Source organism: Chiloscyllium plagiosum, unplaced genomic scaffold (assembly GCF_037043375.1).
Source record: "Chiloscyllium plagiosum isolate Xiang-an unplaced genomic scaffold, Cpla_swu_hap1 HiC_scaffold_5, whole genome shotgun sequence".
Classification (NCBI taxonomy): domain Eukaryota; kingdom Metazoa; phylum Chordata; class Chondrichthyes; order Orectolobiformes; family Hemiscylliidae; genus Chiloscyllium; species Chiloscyllium plagiosum.
This window is the reverse complement of record NW_028270143.1, coordinates 126,792,710-126,800,292: the sequence shown is the minus strand read 5'-3', so window position 1 is coordinate 126,800,292 and position 7,583 is coordinate 126,792,710.

The window sequence follows — 7,583 nt, the reverse complement described above, 5'->3', positions numbered from 1 at the left end:
GTTAACCCCGAGAGCATGCTGTGCCATTCACTCTGATCAATATTGCATGCAATTCTGGTCTCATTCCTATCAGAAGGATGTTGTGAAACTTAAAAGATTTAAAAGGATGTTGCCAGGGTTGGAGGATTTGAGCTATAGGGAGAGGCTGAATAGGCTGGGGCTGTTTTCCCTGGAGCATCAGAGGCTGAGAGGTGATCTTACAGAGGTTTATAGAATCATGAGGGGCACGGATAGGATAAATAGACAAGGTATTTTCCCTGGGGTAGAGGAGTCCTGAACTAGAGGGCATAGGTTTAGGGTGAGAAGAGAAAGGTTTAAAACGGACCTGAGGGGCAATTGTTTCATGCAGAGGGTGGTGAGTGTATGGAATGAGCTGCCAGAGGAAGTGGTGGAGGCTGGTCCAATTTCAACATCTGAAAGGCATTGTGGTGAGTATATGAGTAGGAAGGATTTAGAAGGGTATGGGCCAAGTGCTGACAAATGGGTATGGATTCATTTTGGATATCTGGTCAGCATGGACAAATTGGACTGACAGAACTGTTTCTGTGCTGTACATCTCTACGACTCTATGATACTCTATTTCAATACCATATTCCGACTTTCCCCTTTCCCACTTGATGCCTCTAATACCAAATAACTTTTCTATCTTTTTTGAAAATACTCCATGATCTGCCCTCCACAGCCTCCTGTGGTACTGAATGCAGCTATTTAGAAATATAATTTATTATAAAACTAGCAAGAACACTAACTTGCCTCACAATGCACTTCACAGGAGCAAGATTATTAAAAGCTTTTAAAAATAACTTTCACAAAGAGATAAACTAAGGTGAGGAGAATTGAAGGACAGAATTGCAGAACTTAGACTCCAGGCAACTAATGACATGGCCACCAATGGTGAACCAATGAACATCAGGGTGCTGGAGAGGGTGGAATTAGAGAAATGTTGATATCTGTGTAGGTTGTGAGGCTGGAGGAGATTGGCAGGGATGGGGAGTGCTCAGTCCATGCTATGATTTGAACATGGCAATGTGAATTTTCAATCTGAGGGATTGCTGGACAGGGAGAACAGGAACGATTGATAAATAGGATTTAATGTGAGTTGGGATAAGGATATGAGAGATTCAAACAACTGAAACTTAGAAGCAGGGAGAAGGGTTACCAGGTCAGTGTTGTTGTAAATCTGGCATCAAAGACATCTCACTGTTCAGCCCTAAGCGATGTTTCCTCTCATTCTGTCTCCTTCTGCATTGACCTCAGAGATCTGTGTTGCATTGATTTCCAAAACCATGGTCAATGCTGGGAATGGTGTCGGTACACGGGATCGCCATGCATGGATCCTGGGAGCGGCTGCATAGCTTAGAAAGAACATTGGCACTACGTGGTTGGCATCAATCAGTGTGGGCCGAAGGGCCTATCTCTTATGTGGGAGAGGCTGGGACCAGAGGGTATCATCTCAGAATTACAAAGAAATGAGGAGGAATTTCTTCTCTTAGAGAATGGCGAATCTGTGGAATTCTTTACCACAGAGAGATGTCGAGGCTGGATCATTAAATTTATTCAAGGCTGGGGTAAATTTTTAATCAAGAAGGGAATCCAGAGTTATAGTAAAAGGCAGGAAAATGGAATTGAGGGTTATCGGGATCAGCCAAGATCTCATTGAATAGTGCAGCATACTCATTGAGCAATTTCTGCTCCTGTATCTAATGGCACTTATCCATTGCATGGGGAGGGGATGGCCCAGTGGTATTATTGCTGGACTGTTAATCCAGAGACCCAGGCAATGTTCAGGGGACCCAGGTTCAAATCCCACCATGGCAAATGGTGGAATTTGAATTCAATAAAAAATATGGAATTAAGAATCTAATGATGACTGTTAATCCATTGTTGATTGTCAGGGGGAAAAAAAACCCTACTGGTTCACTAATCCCCTTTAGGGAAGGAAACTGCCGTCTACCTGGTCTGACAAACATGGGACTCCATACCCACAGCAATGTGGTTGATTCTCAACAGCCTTCTGGGCAATTTGGGATGGGCAATAAGTGTTGGTCTAGCCAGAAACGCCCTCATCCCGTGAATGAATAAAAAAAAATACATTTAAAAAAGCACAAAATGGTGCAACAAATTTAAGTATGAGGAGAGATATTAGGTGGTAGCTGTGGCTCAATCCCTCTGTTGGGTTCATTCCAGATTTAAATCTCAGTGCAGAGATTTGACCCCAATATCTTATATTCTGGCTTGCAATGCAGAGCTCCCTCAGAGTGAGCTATTAGAGGAGCTGTCTAATGGATGAAATGTTGAACTAATGCTCTATTTGCCCTCTCAGGTAAGTGTTAAAGATCCAGCAGTCAAAAGGAAGCTCTGTCCCAGCTCAATATTTAATCAACAACACTAACAACTGACTGCTTGGTCATTGGTTTAATCGCTCTCTGTGGGAGCAACCTTTGTGCTAAATTTAAACAAAGAACTGCAGATGCTGGAGATCTGAAACGAAAACAGAGCCTGCTGGAGAGACTGAGAGTCAGCATCAGAACTGTTATTACATATCTACAATTACTCACAAACTCAAGTTTTTTTTATTGAGTAGAGTAGCTTTTTTGGTCATTTCTACCATATACAACCGATACAGTAAAAACGAGACAGCGTTCCTCCGGGACTGAGGGTGCTACATTGACAGCACAAACTACACAATCATGCGTGGCCTAAAGTGTACAAGAAATGCAAAACACGCAAGTTACAGTGTAACAGAAGAATGATGAATGATAGACATTTTTTTAATAAAAATTTATTAGAAATTTAACATTTTTACAAGTTTACAAAAATAAACAAAACTCTCAAATATAAACATTGATATACAATTAAATCAAATATACAATAGCCAAAATTTAACAAAAGAAGAAAGAAAAAAAAATACCGAAAAAGAAAAGAAAACAAAATTCAACTATCTACTAATCTAACCTATAACTAACCAGAGTGTATATTTAAGTCTCTTACATGCTTGGAATGTGTTAACATCAGATGTAATAAAACCCGTATTCGTGCGGGATTCCTCTCCTAACGGGCCCCGGACCAGCAAGGTTTGTAATCTCAATTAAATAAAAGCCCTTGTTAGGATAGCCGAGATATCTGTATTTATGGAATTCAAAAAGGGCTGCCATATTTTATAAAATAATTCGGTCTTTCGGTGTACCATGTTTGTAAGGAAGTCAAGGGGAATACATTCCATAATTAGTCTGTGCCAGTTTGAAAGTCCAGGGGGGCCCTCAGCCACCCAGTTCACCAAAATATTTTTCCTTGCACAGAAAGAAAGAATAGAAAATAGTCCCTTCCCGTACATGTCCAGGGAGGGAAAGTTCGAAAAGCCCAAAAGGAGAGATACAGGGTCCACTTTAATTTCCGTTCCTAAAATTTCTGTCAGGGTACTTGCTACTTTAGTCCAATATCTATGGATCTTATGACAGGTCCATAGGCAATGTACAAGAGTGCCCACCTCTATTTTGCATTTGGGACACATTGGAGATGCTCCTGTCTTAAACTTTGCCAATCGAACCGGTGCTATATGGGCCCTATGAAGTATCTTCAGCTGGATAGCCTGGGTTCTGTTACAGATAGTAATTCTTCTAGCGTTTTCCCAAATATCATTCCACGATTCTATAGAGATTTCTAGTCCCAAATCCTGATCCCATGTTTTAAGCAGATTGTCCACATCTCCCGATACTTCATCATGTAGTAAATGATAAATAGTACTGACGGAAGATACCCCCACTGGTCGTAGGACACTACATTCTCTATCTGATTTATAAAGACTATCTAATAACGTAGTCTTCTTCTGTATATAATCTCAAATTTGGAAGTATCGAAAGAGGTCTCCATTAGGTAATCCGAATTTCTGACGCAGCTGTTCAAAAGACATCAGGACCCCATCCTTAAATAGGTCCCCTAGACATGAGATACGCCTGGATCTCCAGAGTTTAAAAGTGGCATCTGTAAACCCCGGTTGGAATCCCCATGCTCCCACTATCGGTGCATAGGGGGATGTTTTATGTGAATTGCCCTCATTTTGCCACATTATATTCCAAGCCTTAATTGTGTTTAGTATTATAGGGTTTTTACAGTGATCTGTAATGATTTTCCTCTTGTCTGAAAATAAAAGGTTAATAAGTGGGCATTTTACTTGAGAGGCCTCGATGTCCAACCAGATTGATTGTGGATCAGACAAGACCCAATCAGCTATGTAACTTAATAGGGAACTTAACTGATATTTCCTAAAGTCTGGGAAGTCCAATCCTCCCCTTGTCTGTGGAGGCTGTAGCTTCTTCAGCTTAATGAGGGGCCGTCTATGATTCCAGATAAAGGAACCCAGCCAGCCATATAATTTACGTAGAGCCGTCCTCGGCAGCATCACCAGAAGCATTCTCATAGGATATAGGAGACAGGGCAGGACATTCATTTTGATTAGTGCTATTCTACCCAACCAGGAAATTGGAAGGTCTCCCCATCACTGGAGGTCCTGCCTTATCCTTTCCAGTAAATGCACAAAATTAGCCTTGTACAACTGACCAAATACTAGAGTAATAAAAATGCCTAAATACAAGAAGCCCTCCAGGGGACCAACGAAAGGGAAAAAAGGATCCGTCCACTAAGTGGGATATCATAGCAAGGCCACCCATTGGCATAGCCTCCGATTTTGAAAAATTAATTTTATAGCCTGAGAATGCGCTGAATGTATTAATAACTTGGATTAGGCGAGGTACGGACATCAGAGGATTACTGAGGAATAGAAGAACATCATCTGCATAAAGGGTAATTTTATGTTTACCTGTACCAATCCTCGGGGCCGTTATATTAGGATCAGCTCGTATAGCTTCTGCTAGTGGTTCAATTATTAGCATAAATAACAATGGCGAGAGGGGACATCCCTGACAGCAGCCCCTACCCACACTGAAGCTATCCGAACCTAATCCATTGGTAACCACAACTGCTTTGGATCACTATACAATGTTGAGACCCATTTGGTAAACACCTTTCCAACGCCAAACCTTTCCAATGTGTAAAACAAATATGACCATTCAACCCTATCGAATGCCTTTTCAGTGTCTAATGAAACTACTACTCCTGGTATCTTTCCCTGATGGCAGGCTTGAATCATATTCAAAACCCTTCTAATATTATTGGATGATCTACGGCCCTTAATAAACCCCGTCTGATCCTCCTTTATAATATGTGGCAGTACCCTTTCTAGTCTCAGTGCTAACGTTTTAGAAAGGATTTTAAAATCTACATTTAGCAAGGATATTGGTCTATATGATGTACAATCTTCTGGATCCTTTCCTTTTTTAAGGATAAGAGAGATATTTGCCTCTTTCAGCGAAGGCGGGAGATAGCCCTGACTATATGCATAGTTAAGTGGACCAGCCAATATTTCTGTAAATTCTTTATAGAATTCAGCTTGAAAACCATCTGGGCCGGGTGCCTTACCGCTCTGAAGTTGCCTAATTGCATCAAGTATTTTTTGGACTGTAAGAGGAGCATTTAGGACCGATACCTGTTCCGGAGTTAGGCCTGGAAAGGTCAATTTTTTAAAAAATGACTGCATTCTCCTCGTCCTATCTTCACAATCCTGCAATTTGTATAACTGAGAATAAAATTTTCTAAAGATCGCATTAATCTTTTTATGAGCATGAGTCAGAATACCTGTACTTTCCTTGATAGACGTAATAATCTGAGGGGCCTTTTTTTTCTTTGCAAGAAATGCTAAGTATCTACCCGGTTTGTCGCCATATTCATATAACCTTTGTTTTGCAAATAATATTTCTCTCTTAGCCGTTTGAGTAAGCGTAGTGTTTAGAGCTGTCCTAAGAGCCGTAATCCTTTGCAATTTAATAATAGAAGGTCTATCAGTGTATGCTGTTTCAGCTGCTTTTAAGCGAGCTTCAAGCAGACGCTGTTGTTCTCCCTTCAATTTCTTCTGGGTCGCTGAGTAGGAGATGATCAAACCTCGCGTGTAAGCTTTGATGGTCTCCCACATCATTGATGGGTTGCTAGCTGTACCTGAATTAATTTCTAAAAAAGTTTTAAATTCTTGAGAGAAGTACTTTACAAATTTACTATCTTTCATTAGGAAGGGGTCCATCTGCCAATGCCGAGGGGATGCCCCATTGCTCCTCGCCTTAGTTTCCATATATACAGCAGCGTGGTCGGAAATTGCTATACGACCTATTTTACAGGATGATATAGAATTTTAAAAAATCGATGGGGCAAAAAAACATATCAATTCTAGTATGACATTTATGTGGATTGGAGTAGAAAGAAAAATCTCTGCCCTGTGGATGAAGACATCTCCATACATCTACTAATCCTAATTCTTTGTTCAGATCCATCAAATTGTCTAGATCTGGGAGATACTCCTGCAGTACTCTTGGGAATCCTATCTATTTCCGGATCCATAATACAATTAAAGTCTCCCCCTATAATTGTATGACGGGCACCAAAAGCCATCAATTTTGAAAAGGCTTCCGTTATAAATTTAAAGGGGTGTGCCGGGGGGGGGGGGGGCAGTACAAATTTAAAATCCCATATTCCTCTCCATTTATGAGGGCTTTAATCAAAATATATCGTCCAGATTCGTCTTTTATCTGCTTTAGGATTTTGAAAGGGAAATTCTTCCGAACAAGAATAACAACTCCCCTGCTTTTTGAGCTAAAAGAAGAAAAAAAGGCCTGATCAAATCCACCCTGTCATAATTTCAAGTGTTCTTTATCCGACAGGTGTGTCTCCTGTAGGAGAGCTATATCAACTCTTTCTTTCTTAAGATTTGATAATATTTTCTTCCTTTTGACTGGCGAATTACTCCCCTTGACATTCCAGGTGCACCACTTAACCGACTGATCAACCATAATCATCTGGGCAAATCCGAGACCCCTCGGGAGGGGAAACCCTATCCAGAACATCTCGAGCGTAGAGCATATAAAATTCACAAAAATAAAGCCTCTCTAATACACTCACACCAATACAATAAAAAACTATTTCTAAATAAAAAAATATAAAACGTATCTAAGTGGAGATTTTCCCCCTTGTTCCCAGGGGGTGTCACTTCCTCTCCAAAAGTCCATCATATCCTCTCCCAACCAATGCCCCACCCTTGACCAGGCACTCCTCAATAAAATGAGAATTCAGATATAATACAAAGCTAGAGTTAACAGTGAGCACCCTACCCCCACCCATACCAACACCTGGATATATTTGGTAATGTTAATACCATATATAAACATTTTAACTATAAAATTACAACCTCAACAAATAATAATTAAATATACTAATACAAAATAACAAGGGAGAAACAACCCCGCTCCTAAAGACAGAGGTAAAATTGAATAAGGTAACCACCTCCCCCCACCAACATTAACCAAAGCCCCCAGCTTATATATATATACATATATATATATATTATACACATATATACACACACACATATACATACATCCCACATATATACATAAAATAATAAAAGAAAACAACCCCAAGGGGGGGGGGGGGGAGAAAATCAAATCCCTCTCCCCCCCCATGATAATATTAATCAGTAAAGT